At 35.9% G+C, this 15,593-nt stretch overlaps 1 pseudogene; it reads left to right on the plus strand.

Moving 5' to 3' along the window:
• Positions 1 to 5,309: 5,309 nt before the first annotated feature.
• LOC114213741 (oligosaccharyltransferase complex subunit OSTC pseudogene) lies at positions 5,310 to 9,446 on the plus strand (annotated as a pseudogene).
• The last annotated feature ends 6,147 nt before the right edge of the window (positions 9,447 to 15,593 follow it).

Genomic DNA, 15,593 nt, shown 5'->3' on the forward strand with positions numbered 1-15,593 from the left:
GGTAGTAATGAAAATAAGAAGTAAGTGGGCTCTATTTTGAAGATAGTGTTACTGAGGTTTGTGGAAGAGTGGATATAGGAAAAGCATGGAAAAACTAAATCAACAGGACTTCCTATGAGACAGTAGGTTTGGGATAGAAGAGAAATCAGAAGTTCTCTTTTGATCTCATTGGTTTTCATATACCTGTTAGAGATCATACAGAAAGAATGTCGAAAAACATAGTCCAATATATGGATCAGGTGTTCTGGAGATAGGTTAGGACTAAGAGATAAAGACTTGGATGTCATTGGCGTATCAATGATTATGTTTTTTTTTTTTTAAGATTTTATTTATTTATTTGAGAGAGAGAGAATGAGAGATAGAGAGCATGAGAGGGAAGAGGGTCAGAGGGAGAAGCAGACTCCCTGCTGAGCAGGGAGCCCGATGTGGGACTCGATCCAGGGACTCCAGGATCATGACCTGAGCCAAAGGCAGTCGCTTAACCAACTGAGCCACCCAGGCGCCCTCAATGATTATGTTTTGAGTCTGTTCCAGGGTTGGATATACCACTGTCATCAAACTTTGTACAGAGAGCCCATAACTCTGATATGTTGTTTTCCTATTCCCTATTTCTTTAAACACACTCTCTTATGGTCCACCACAGTGAGCTTCTCTTTTTCATAATAAATAGAATAAAAAGAAATATACTGTCATATAATAAAGATGTATATGTTAATTACTTTAAGTAAACGGTCTTTCAACTAAACTCCCTTTGAATAGACTGATTGGATCACCAAAGATTCTTTGCTCCCTCTTTGTGCATATTGACTCATGGTCTAGGCATGCTTCATGTTTGCAACATGTTAGCCACTTTCTTGTTTGCCTGGGCAACCTGAAACTTAATGCTTACTAAAAATTGGTTATACATTTTTTAATATTTCTTATGACAATTTTAGTAGTTATCTATGATATAATTTAATTTGAATACCAAACAGACTAATGCTACATAAATGTGAAATTAGAGTGGGATGTTTGAAACCTAAGTTGAATGGCTTGAAATAATTCAATATAGGTTATTAACTAAAAAATTATTACTGTCAAATTAGATGTGAACAAAAAAATAATAAAAAAAACTGATATATCATAAAGGACTAAAATTGCTTTATATGTGTCTAAATTCTTGTTCCACTTTAAAGAGAGCCCAAATGCCCATCGACTGATGAATGGATAAAGAAGTTGACATATATATATATATATATATATATATATATATATATATATATACACACACACACATATTGTAATATATATTACATATACATCTTTATATATGTATATTTACACATTGTAATATAGATACATTACATTGTATATATATGTGTATATATATGTGTGTGAATATATATATATGTAAACCATTGTGTGTATATATACAATGGAATATTACTTGGCCATAAAAAAGAATGAATTCTTGCCATTTGCAGCAATGTGGATGGGAGCTAGTGTGCTAAGCAAAATAAGTCAGAGAAAGACAAATATCATATGATTTCATTCATATGTGGAATTTAAGAAATGAAACAGATGAACATAGGGGGAAAAATAAGAGAGCGGAAAACCATAAAACAGACTCTTAACTATAGAGAACAAACTGAGGGTTAGTGGAAGGGAGGTGGGCAGGGAAATGGGTTAAATGGTGATGGGTATTAAGGAGGGCACTTGTTGTGATGAACAAGTGTTGAACCCAGTGTTGTGATGAACACGGTGTTGTATGTAAGTGATGAAACACTAAATTCTACTCCTAAAACTAATATTACACTGTATGTTAACTAACTGGAATTTAAATAAAAACTTGAAACAAAAAAATTTTTTAAAAACAAACTGATAATAATGCTCATAGTTAATGCATCATTGGTAGTTTATGCAAGAGTAACAGCTCAGAACTGTGTATAAGCAGAACTAGACTAAAAGAAGATTGGTCTCATATCAAAAGGTTGATAAATCAATACATCTATGCATGTTTTAAATTAAAACTGTTCAATGTACATATGTATCATTTCTGTTTTGCTGCTTTAATTGATCCTTTTTTAGGTCAGACTAACTACTGCCCTAATATCAGATAATAGAGTTTTTATGGGAACTTCAAGAATTGTTTGGATGGTACTGCTATTCTTTAAAATTTAAGATTTAAGAAAAACTGTAAAAAATGTTCTAAAGAGTAGGTCTTTCATACAACCTAAAAATATATATATTGCAAATACCACTATCTCTTCAGCACTGAGTATTAATCTAATTGCCCCATATTTGGTTGCATTTGTTCACACTTACTGATTCCAGGCCATTCTCTCCCACTGACTGCCAAACCCATTGGAATCCAGCAACTATGGACATGGCTTTTGCTAAGAACACCAATTACACTTGCAATATTTATCTAACATGGTATTTATCAGTTGAGACTATGGCAATTCTCTTCTTAAAATGCTCCCGGTCTTCATTTTCAGTGACAATTCTGACTCCTGCTTTTACCTTTCTGGTTGCATATTGAGGATTTTCTTCCTGCCCCTTCAGTGTTAGTCATCAACAGGTTCTTATACTCTCCTGCTTCTTTTCCCTCTCGACATACCTCATTCTTCTGGTTTCAACTGCTATCTATATGCTGCTGTGTCCTACTGCGAACAAGGCTAGGTTTATGCTCAGAGCAATAAATAGCCTTGATCATCCTACTACCTATTTAACATGGTACATGGATGTCATATGGGACCTGAAACTGAAAGAAAAACATATATAAATGTATGTGCAGATGAACATGGCTATGGATAGTTAAGACACTCCTGAAGACTTCAAGAAGAGAAGAGGACAGATTCTACCTGATGATTTATTTTAATGTTAGAGCTATTAAGAGAGCATGGCATTGGTGATAAGATTGAAAAGGACGTCAGTGAAACAGAAGAGATTATGCAAAAAGACTCACACATAGATAGACATTTGATTTATGGAAAAGGTAATGCTCAGATCTTCACAACAATTTGTTCTGAGCTCATTGAATACCTATGTGAGAAAAAAAAACTTGATCTTTGCAACATATCACAGATAAGATACTAACTCCAGGTGCATTTTGGATTTGAATGTAAAAAATAAAAATAAATAAGTAAAATCCAAATAAAAGCTTCCAGAGTGAATCACAGTATTGTTACTAACTTTAAAGTTAACCAAGATTTTATAAACAGAGTACGCAGTACTAACCATAAGGGAAAATAATTTTGAATTGTAAAATATTAAAATTTAGAATTTTTTTTATCCAAGTGCAACGTTAAGATTATGAAAATGCAAGCCAATGAGTGAAGAAGATATTCAAATACATTTATCAAACAAGCAATTGATATCCTAAGTGTACTAATAACTCCTACAAATCAATATTGTATTCACCAGCAATTCAATATTATAAATGGGCAAACCACCTGAACAGGCATTTCACAAAAGATCAACAGCATAAAAATATGCTGATTAACAATCAAAGAGATGCAAATCAACACTAGTCAATACACAGGTCGAATGGTGGCACTTTTAAAAGTCTGAAGAAAACAAGGTTGAAGAATAGATGAAACAATCTGTACAGTCATATTTAACTCCACACACATATATTCTAAACCTACTTAAAATCGTAGTTATAAATCAGTAGAAACATATACAACTGTGAGTCATGTATAAAAGTGTTCCTACAGCAATTGTTATAATAGGCCCAAAATGAAAACACCCAAATGGCCACCGAAAATAAAGGCATTAAATAAATTGTGACCTCGTCTTACAGTGAAAAACTGTATATAACAATTAAGTAAATAAACCACAGTCGACATTACTACATGTATAAATCTCAGAAACATAATACGGAGTGAAAGAATTTAAAAAAATCTAAAGTTTTTCATATGATTCAATTTCTATAAAACTCCAATACAAGCAGTGAGAATCTGTGGTGTAAAATTTCAGGATATTGGATACTACTGGGGAATCAATGGAGCTAGATATTAGGAGAGATGGGGGTCTTCTGGGATCATGGTGATGTACTAAATCTTGAAATGTAAATTTATAAAACATGCAGTTTCCTGTGGGTGTGAATTATACACATAGTAGGTAAAACTACCTGATACTCAGTTTAAATATCTAAACTCCACAGCTATTAAGTGGCTAACAGAGAGTTTTAACCAAAACATGTTTGAGTCCAAGTTATCCATTAATATCAAATAATATTCTGGGAAAAATAATCCTTCATATAGTGATGTTTATAACTATATTAATTTTAAACTTTTAATATTTGCTTAAGGAAATTTGTTCAGAAACCTAAAGAAACTTGTATCTTTGTCTAAGTAACCAAAAATTATTGTTAGATCTTATAAGAATCTCTGTCATCATATGGAATTTTGAATACGAAAAGAGCTACTATGGAGAATATAATAGGCCACATTCGTAGCACTACCTGGGAACACTACCATTTCTATGAATCACTCTCAGACACAAAAGGCTTTCAAAAAAAAAAAAAAAGATTATTACCAACATAAAGAGAATGTTGTCAAAAAGAAAGGGTAAAATGACTAAAATCACAGATTAGTGAAAGAAAATTTTCAAAAACAAGCACTTTATTGCTCCGCAACTTTCAATCAAATAGTTTACAAAATAAAATTATCTACCGGGTGATTTGATCTAATTGGAGGTCTTTTCATTCATTCAACAACAATGTATTCAGGCAGTGTTCTATGTGATGAGAATATAGTTGGGAATAAGACAAACAAAAATCTCTGTCTGTTTCCATATAACTTAGATCTGATGTGGGGAGACTATGAATAAAAAAGATAAACCAATTATATACATATACTATATCATATATTATATATGAAATCTCATATATAATGAGATTTTACGTATATATATATATATAAAGTTATGAGAAGTAGAGCAGTCCCTGTGCAGTTTCATTTTCTGAGATTTCAATTACCTGCAGCCAACCATGGTCCAAAAGTAGATGATCCTCCTTCCGACATATGGTCAGAAGGTCAGTAGCAGCCTAACGCTATCTCATGATGTCTATGTCATTCCCCTCACGTCATCTCATCACGTAGGCATTTTAACATCTCACATCATCACAAGAAGGGTGAGTACAGTACAGTAAGATATTTTGAAAGGGAAAGACCACAATCACATAACTTTTATTACATTTATAACTGGTCTATTTTATTATTATGTTGTTAATTTCGTATGTACTTCATTCATAAATTAAACTTTATCATTGGTATATGTATGTAGAGGGAAAAACATAGTATATATAGGGTTTGGTATGATCCATGGCTTCAGGCATCCACTGGGGGTCTCGGAATGTATCCCCTACGGGTAAGAGGAGACTACTCTATGTGCTAAGGAAAAACAAAACAGGAAAGGGTAATGTTGAGGTATTATGCTGGGGGAAGGGGAGGGTATGAAATTTAAATAAGGTACCGAGAAAGGCATTGCCAAGGAGACATATAAATGAATAACTAAAAGAAGTGAAGAAGTGAACTGTGTACAAATCTTGGGGGAAACTGTTTCAGGCAGAGGAAAATAGTCTAAAAATCCTGAGGCTGGTGCTTGGCAGTCATGTTCAACAAGCTCCCAGGGGCCAGACTGACCGGAGGGAGTGAGCAAAGAGTGGTGGGATATCAGGTCTCAGAAGAAGCTGGATGGACAGAACATGTGGAACCTGGTAGGCCCCTTGTGAGTACATCAAATATTGGGGAGTTCTGATGAGAGGGATGATAGTTTTTTTTTTTTTTTAATTTTAATGAGATTGTTTTGACATCTATGTGGAGAATAGACTGAAGGGTGGTGGTCATGGAATCAGGAAAACAGTAAGGAGGCAATGATAGAAATCCAAGAAAGAGACAATGCTGGTTTGGAACAGAGTGGTAGCAATGGAAGAGGTTTGAAGTAGTCAGATTACAAATACATTTTGAAGGTAAAACTCTGATGTTGTTCAAGGATAGAATGGGGAGCTGGAAAAAGTTCATGATGGTTCTTAGATTTAGGGCTGGAACATTTGGAAGGATGATGTTTATCTGCTTGAGGTGGGGAAAACAACAGAGAAGCAGGTTTTTAAGGGGTGGTTAAGACGAAGACAAGGAGTTCATTTTTGAGCTGTTCAGTTTAAGATGTCTATGTACAGTCAGCTATACAAATCTGGAGAGACTGGGGCTGGAAATAAAATTTGGGAATAATCTGCCCTTAAGCAAGCTAAAAGTAGAAGACCATATGAAATCCACCAGAGGATAAATGTAGGTAGAAAAAAGAAGAGGAAAACTAAGGACTGAGCCCTAGAGCACAACACACAGAGAACAGAGAGGTGAGGAAGAAACAGCATGGTGAGAGTGTCCTGAATGGCCAAGCGATGAAAAAAAAAGTTTAACAAAAAAGCTAAGTAAGAAAGTGTTTCAAGAAAGAGTGGGTCATCAAGCAATTAAATGAGGACTGAGTAGTGTGGAGGTCACTGAAGTCTTTGTTAAAGACAAGTGGATTGGTGGGGATGACAGTAGGAGTGGGTTCAAGAATATGAGAGGAGAGGCTTCGGAGGTAAGGACTACTGGTATCCTCAAGTTTGTCGCCTGTAAAAAAGAAGACAAATAGAGGGATAGCTGTTAAGATGGGCGAGAGGGGAATGTTCAGGAAGGAGCAATAGCAATACAATAGTAGAGAGGAAAAATGGAGGGGTATAAGAAGAAAAGCTTAGATATTTGGAGTCATGATAGGTTTGAGGTGTATATGTGATGCTAAAATATTGCTGCTTGCGCAGTCTCATAAACAAGGACATAGAAACTCACTGAGGTTGTTGCTGACATTTACAATTTTATATCCTAAAGGTATTAGAAACAATCACTGCAAGCAAAACAAAGAATCAAGTCATGTTGGAGGTTTTGGAATATAAATGCATTGACATTATATATCAGCTATAAGCTTAGTTGTTTAAATTTTGAATAAGCATGTTTTTTATGATGTTTCAGAATCACATTTGCAATTCTCATCTCTCTCCACACTCCATGAATCTCTCCCACACGCAGAGCTTCCGCTGACTTCAAAGAAAACATTTCACGTGGAAGCAATAGGACTGTGTTAAGAACTGAACCCAAAGAAAATGCAGATACGGCAAACACGTTGGGAGAGAGGCTTGACCATACAGTCAGTGGGTGTTTGCAAATGTATGGAGAGTCCATTATGGAAATGTATCCTTTCAGAAACAAGTTGAAATTGTTACCGCAAATTTTACAAAAAGGCGCCCAGGCACTATTGATCTTTACGACAAGACAATGTACCTGTGTCATTTTGATATAAAGCAAAAATAGAATCACATTCATTGCTTACTTGTCGAAACACATCAAGATCTTGAGACATCTAAGATTTTTATAAAGAATAATTTTGCCAGATGTCTGTATATATGCACAATCAGACGTGCTTAAAATGTTTTGACATTTAAGCCAGTTTAATTATTTAAAGGATTTTGACTTTTTGGCCCAGGACATGTTTATTCAACAAATATGTATTCCATTATTCCATTATTAGTGAACCCAAGGCAATTTACCAGACACTAAGGGAACACAGAAACGGTGGGACAGAGAGGTGGTTATGAATAGAGGAGTTTGGCCATACTAAGACATGTACACGCACATTAATGTAAATGTTATGTGAAAATACATGGAAGCTTGGGATTGGGAAAGGTAAAACAGTAGTTTATAACTTCTCTTTACTGACAATGACAGGTTTCTTTCTCTAAAGAAAAATTAAAACTTGGAAAGAACTGGGCGCCTGGGTGGCTCCGTCGTTAAAGCGTCTGCCTTCGGCTCAGGTCATGGTCCCAGGGTCCTGGGATCGAGCCCCACATCGGGCTCCCTGCTCCGCGGGAGGCCTGCTTCTCCCTCTCCCACTCGCCCTACTTGTGTTCCCGCTCTCGCTGTGTCTCTCTCTGTCAAATAAATAAATAAAATATTAAAAAAAAAACCTGAAAAGAACTAATAAGAGTTCTATAGTTATTATCATTAAACTCACAACAATATACACCATTAAGGTGAAATTATCTTACAAAGAAGCAATCACTTAATTTTCAACATCCATTTTATAGTTTACACTTCCAATATATAAACTACAGGTAATTTATGTAAAAGACACATGCCACGTAGAAGGCCAAGTAATATTTTTTTTAAAAAAGTTAGCTTCTTATATCTATTAACAAATTGACTGTCAGATTTAAGAATAAAATGAAATTGCTTATGTACTCTATAATTTATTCCTCTTTTCCCCTTTCCCGCTCTCTCTGACTCTCTCTCGTACCTTAGCTCTGTTGACTTGACTGCCAGGGTAATTTTAAAAAAATTAAACCATAGTACCATGGCTTCATACCAAAAATATATTGCTGTGCATTCAATTGCAATATTTCTCCTGAGGCCAAAACAATATTTTCACAAAGAATAATGCTATGCAAAATAACAGGAAACATACTGTGAATAATGTCTTACATATGAAATACTTGGTGCTGTTACCAAAACATTGGTTTTGTGTATGCAAATCTAAATATCCATAAAGAAATGACAGCATAACAGTTTAGGATATATTAAGTATATTTCAGTTGTGAGCACTTTATCAATTGTTAGGGTTAATTTTCCTTGAGAAAAAAATTGCATGGTTGAACTTATAGGAAAATTAGAAAAGCCCATGGATTATAATTTTACCCAGAGTCAAAAATATTAAAAGGTGGCTTGAGATCTGCAGAAGCCCCTGCCGCCGCAAGCGTGGAGACTTTGTACCGCGTCCCGTTCTTAGTACTCGAATGCCCCAACCTGAAGCTGAAGAAACCGCCCTGGGTGCACATGCCGTCGGCCATGACGGTGTACGCTCTGATGGTGGTGTCTTACTTCCTCATCACCGGAGGAATAATTTATGATGTTATTGTTGAGCCTCCAAGTGTTGGTTCTATGACCGATGAACGTGGACATCAGAGACCAGTAGCTTTCTTGGCCTACAGAGTAAATGGACAGTATATTATGGAAGGACTTGCATCCAGCTTTCTGTTTACAATGGGAGGTTTAGGTTTTATAATCCTGGACCGAGGGAATGCACCAAACATTTCACAACTCAATAGATTTCTTCTTCTATTCATTGGATTCGTGTGTGTCCTATTGAGTTTTTTCATGGCTAGAGTATTCATGAGAATGAAACTGCCGGGCTATCTGATGGGTTAAAAAATGCCTTTTGAGAAGAAATCAGTGGATATTGGATTTGCTCCTGTTAATGAACTTTTTAAAGGCTGTACCCATCCTCTGATGTGAAATATGGGAAAAGAGTGAAACAGCAGAAAAGAAGCATCTAGTGAAAAATCGGAAGCATATTAAAGCTTGAACTAGAATGCTTGGTATCAAAGAGACAAGCTTATCACAGTATTTTTTCCTGCTGGCCTATACTGATGTACCAATGATGTTAAGTGACATTTTCTTCTTAGTTTTTCATTTCTTAAAATATACTCCATTTCTACAACTGTAATATTGAATAAAGTGATTATTTTTTACAGCCCCCTTAACATTTTTTTGAGATGACATTTCCAACTTTGAAAAATGAATGTAAAAAATCAGGAAGCAAGATCCCAAAAGCTGAGAACTTTGCACAGATGATCAGCTTTACCTATGGTGCTTTGCCTTTAAACAGAGTGCGTGACAGTACATTATTCAGATATGTATGTAAGACTGTTTTTGTGCACAATAAGCTGTATGAAAGGAGCAGAAATAAATAATTTTTCTCATTAGTAAAAAAAAATATTAAAAGGTGAACATTACTACACACATAATTTCTGATGTTCACTATGAAGTAGCATAAGGTCATTTATCTTAAAGTCAGCAAATTTCTCAAAATAAGGTTATAATATATAATGAGGACATGGGGAAAATATTCCATACAGGTGTGGAAAATGGTCTACAATATATTAATTTGTTGCACTGATTTCTTTGCTTGTTTTTATGAGTTTCACCAATGTTCACTTAGTTTTAATGTCTGTGCACAAAAGAAAGAAATGACTAACTTTCCAAATTGTCATACTTTATTATTAAGCATTCCATAATTTTTCTTAGCTTCTCATTTTAAAAAAATCAACTTATTGTGAATTGAACTTTGGTCAACTAAAAGAGTAAAAATATTATATGCAGTTATACTTTTAGAATTCATAAATATTTCTAGTAATATAAATTATGTAAAATAATAAAAATCCTGTCAAGAAATTAGTAGTAATGAGTAATTCTTCTGACAATGTAGAGGAGAAAAAGCCATGTTTAAGAGCCAGTCAGGTATTTATTTTACCAAATAATATACTTTGTTTATTTTCAGCATTTCTATCTATAAGTTATTTTCAAAACAACACTAAAACTAAACAATAGGTAAATAAAAAAACGTACCACCTACATCTTTGACGAATACATCTCCATGAAAACCTGGAGAGTCACATTAAATTTAAAATTCTAGACATCTTGCATTATCATGCAGGAATGTGCCTATGCAGGGAGAGCTAGACTTTGGTTCCAGACCCTAGGCCCACAGTCTGCCTTTCTTTTTTCCCCACTCTGTACTGTGAGGGACCTTACGTTCCTCCTTATGGACACCATAGTCTGTGGGTTAAAGTGCTGTCCGCAACCCCAACCCAGAAGAACAGCAACCCCTTGGCCATCACCAGTCCATGGTTGTACCCATAAACACCTGTGGTGGGGTGGGTTAACACATGTGAGGCAATCTGCCCTCTGGAGGACAGATCTGCCAAATAGGCCCCAAAAGGACAGAAAATTCCAGGTCTGATAAACAACACAGTCCAGAAGAGGTGAGTATACCATGGACTTCTGGCCCTTTGAAGTGGGGTATGACCAGAAGAAGGTCAAAACAGAGGCTGTCTCAAGCACAGAACTCAGAGTATTTGCCCTGTCTGTTCAGTTCTAAGCAAAAATGTTCGCTGAATTTGAAAAACACGATCAATATAGATGGAGGAGAGGAAGGGAGAGAAAGAGTTATAAGAATCAAATTGAGTAGAGAATTGATCTTGTAGGGCCTCAAAAACAGTGGTCAGGTGTTTAAGTGTTATTTTTAGTAGCCGAGAAACCATTGGAGGGATTTTTGTTGTTCTATTTTGCTTTAATTTTATTGTCTTTATTTTTTTAGAGCTGTGTAAGGTTCATAGCAAAACTGAGAAGAAGGTACAGAAATTTCCCCTGTACTCCCTACCCCCCACATTCTGGTCTTCCTTGACTTATGATGGGTTATGTACAAAAAAACCCTATCATAAATTGGCAAATTGTACATTGAAAATGCATTCTTTAAATTTTTTAAAACTATTTTATTTATTTAAGAGAGAGAGGGAGAGCATGAGCAGGGAGGAGGAGCAGAAGCAGGCTTCCCACTGAGCAGGGAGTCGGGATCCCAGGACTCTGGGATCATGACCTGAGCCAAAGGCAGCTGCTTAACTGACTGAACCACCCAGGTGCCTCTGAAAATGCATTTAATATACCTAACTTACCCAACATCATAGCTTAGCCTAGCCTGCCTTAAATGTGCTCAGAACACTTACATTAGCCTAAAGTTGGGCAAAGTCATCTAAAACAAAGACTATTTTATAATAAAGTGCTGAATATCTCATGTAACTTATTGAAGACTGTACTGGGTATAGAATGGTCGTAAGTGTATCGGTAGTTCACCCTTGTGATCACGTGGTTGGCTGGGAGCCATGGCTGGCTGCCACTGTCCAGCATCATGAAAGATCATACTGCCTAGCCCGGGAAAAGATCCAAACTCAAAATTCGAAGTATGGTTATTAGTAAATATGTATCACTTTCTTACCATTGTAAAATCAAGAAATCATCTAAGTCGAGGACCATCCTATACATAGCCTCCCCATTATCAACATTCCTCACCAAATTGGTACATTTGTCACAATTGATGAACCTATATTGACCCATCATAATCGCCCAAACTCCATAGTTTATACCAGGGTTCACACTTGGTGTACATTCTATAGAATTGAGTAAATGTATAATGACATGTGCCCATCATGATGGTATCCCACAGAGTATTTTCACTGCCCTGGAAATCCTTTGTGTCTCACCTATACAAATCTCCCCTGTCTCCAACACCTGAAAACCACTGATTTTTTGCTAACTCCATAGAGTTGCCTTTTCCAGAATGTCATATACTTGAATCATAGAGTATATACTCTTTTAAGATCAGCTACTTCCACTTAATAATGTACATTTAAGGTTTCTTCATGTTTTTTCATGGCTTGGTAGTTCATGTCTTTCACTATTGAGTCCATTGTCTGGATGTTCCCCATTTGTTTTTTCTTTTTTAAATTTTATTTTATTATGTTATGTTAATCACCATACATTATATCGTTAGTTTTTGATGTAGTGTTCCATGATTCATTGTTCGCATATGACACCCAGTGCTCCATTCAATACCTGCCCTCTTTAATACCCATCACCGGGCTAACCCATCCCCCCTCCCCACTCCCCTCTACAACCCTCAGTTTGTTTCTCAGAGTCCATCGTCTCTCATGGTCCGTCTCCCCCTCCGATTCCCCCCCTTCATTCACCTACTAAAGAACATCTTGGTTGCTTCCAAGTTTGGGCAATTATGAATAAAGATAGTATAAGCATCCTTGTGCAGGTTTTTGTGTAAATATGAGTTTTGATCTCCTTTGGGTAAATACCAAGGAGCATGGTTGCTAGATCATACCCAAGTAGGCTTAGTCTTTTAAGAAACCAAGAAACTGTCTTCCAAAGTGGCTGCAATGTATTTCATTCCTATCAGCAATGTAGAAGACATCCTGTTCCTGCACATCCTCACCACCCTTTGGTGTTTTCAGTGTTTGCATTTTGACAATTCTAACAGGCATATGAAGGTAAATCATTGAGTTCAACTATGTTCATACTGATTTTCTGCCTCCTGGATCTGCTCATTTCTAATAGAGTGGTACTGAAGTCCTTCCAATAATGAAAGTGGATTCATCTATTTCTCCTTGCAATTCTAATGGTTTTAGCCTCACATAGTTTGACACTGTTCTTAAAGGCATACGTATTAAGGATGTTATGTTCTCTTTAAGAATAATCCCTTTATGATTATGTAACACCCTTCTTTGCCACTTAAAAGTTTTCCTGCTTTGAAGTCTGAAATTAATATATCTATTCCTGTTTTCTTTTGATAATGTTAACAGTAAAATTTTCTTTATCCAATTACCTTTAGTCTATAAGTGTCTTTTATTTTAAGTGGATTTCTTGTAGACAATATGTAGTTATTATTTTTTTTATCCATTCTATCTCTGTCTTTTAATTGATACATTTAGATTATTGATATTTAGAGTGATTTATATATCTTTGGATTAATAGTACCACATTTCTTACTGTTTTCTATTTGTTGCCCTTTCTTTGTTTCTGTTTTGTCTTCCACTATTTTTCTGCCTTTTGTAGTTTTAATTGAGCATTTTATATTATTCCTTCTTTTCTCCTTTTATAACATATTAGTGTTTATCAGCATATCAATTATACTTCTTTTTTTTTTTACTTTTTTGGGGAATGCTCTAGAGTTTGCAACACACACACACAAAATGTCAGCTAATCCAAATTCATTTTTCATACTTTATAATAACAAAATAATCGCAATTCCTTTCCTGTTCCTTTTATTTTTTATTTTTGTTTTCATTTTTTTTTAAGATTTTATTTATTTATTTGAAAGAGAGAGACAGAGAGAGAGCACATGAGCAGGCACAGAGGGAGAGGGAGAAGCAGACCCCAGCTGAGCAGGGAGCCTGACCCTGAGATCATGACCTGAGCTGAAGGCAGACACTTAACCAACTGAGCCACCCAGGTGCCCCCTGCCCCCTCCTGTTCCTTTTATCATTGTTGTCATTTACTTCACTTTTAAATAAGCATTCATAAGCATAGGTATGTAGATAGATAGATAGATAGGTAGATAGATAAGCATATACAATTAAATGCATCATTAGTACTGTTTTGAATAAACTATTATCTGCTAGATAAGTGAAGAATAAGAAAAATTAAATAGCTATTTTACTTTCACTGATTCCTTCTTCACTGCTCTTTTTATTTTATGTAAATCTGAATTTTTGACCTATATAATTTTTCTTCTCTCTAAAAAACTTCTTTTAACATTTTTGCAAGGTAGGACTCCTGGCAGCAAATTCCTTCAAGTTTTGTATGCCTGATAAAGTCTATTTCTCTTTCACTTTCGAAGGATAATTTTGTAAGGTATAGAATTCTAGGTTGGCGTTTGTTTTTTCTCTCAACACTTTCAATATTTTTTAAAAGATTTTATTTATTTATTTGTCAGAGAGGGAGAGAGGGCATGAGCATAAGCAAGGGGAGTGGCAGGCAGAAGGAGAAGCAGGCTCCCTGCTGAGCAAGGAGCCTGATATGGGACTCGATTCCAGGACCCTGGGATCATGACCTGAGCTGAAGGCAGACATTTAACTGACTGAGCCACCCAGGTGTCCCAACACTTTAAATATTTCACTCCATTCTCTTCTTGCTAGCCTGGTTTTTAAGGAGCAGTTGGATATAATTCATATCTTTTCTCCTCTATAGGTAGATGTTTTTTGCCTTTGACTCCTTTCAGGATTTTTTCTTTGTATTTGTAGTTTTTTTTTTTTTTTTTTTAGATTTTATTTATTTGAGAGAGAGAGAGAGACAGAGATAGTGAGAGAGAGAGAGAGCACAAGTGGGGAGGAGAGGGAGAAGCAGGCTCCCCACAGAGCAGGGAGCTCGATGTGGGACTCGATCCCAGGACCCTTGGATCATGACCTGAGCCAAAGGCAGATGCTTAACCGACTGAGCCACCCAGGCACCCTGTATTTGTAGTTTAAAAATAATAAGCCTAGGTGTAGTGTTTTCTGTTTGTTTGTTTTGGCACTTATCCTGTTTGTTGTTCACCTAGCTTCCTGGATCTGTGAATTGGTGTCTGTCACAAATTTACAGAAATTCTCAGTCGTTATTGTTTCAAATATTTCTTCTGTTTCTTTTTTTTCTCCTCCTGATATTCCCATTATCTACATTACATCTTTTGTATTTGTCGCACAGTTCTTGTATATTGTCTTTTTCCTCTTTATTCTTTTGCTTCAGTTTTCTTTTTCTTTTTTGTTTTGTTTTTATTTTTCATTATTATGTTATGTTAATCACCATACATTACATCATTAGTTTTTGATGTAGTGTTCCATGAGTCATTGTTTGCATATAACACCCAGCGCTCCATGCAGAACGTGCCCTCTTTAATACCCATCACCAGGCTAACCCATCCTCCCACCCTCCTCCCCTCTAGAACACTCAGTTTGTTTTTCAGAGTCCAACGTCTCTCATGGTTCGTCTCCCCCTCCAATTTCCCCCCCTTCGTTCCTCCCTTCCTGCTATCTTCTTCTTCTTCTTCTTTTTTTTTTAACATATATTGTATTATTTGTTTCAGAGGTACAGATCTGTGATTCAACAGTCTTGCACAATTCACAGCATTCACCATAGCACATACCCTCCCCAATGTCTATCACCCAGCCACCCCATCCCTCCCACCCCCCACCACTC

The sequence above is a fragment of the Eumetopias jubatus genome, unplaced genomic scaffold (assembly GCF_037043125.1).
Source record: "Eumetopias jubatus isolate StellerSeaLion01/CBP00866 unplaced genomic scaffold, mEumJub1_p1.0 scaffold_4, whole genome shotgun sequence".
NCBI lineage: Eukaryota > Metazoa > Chordata > Mammalia > Carnivora > Otariidae > Eumetopias > Eumetopias jubatus.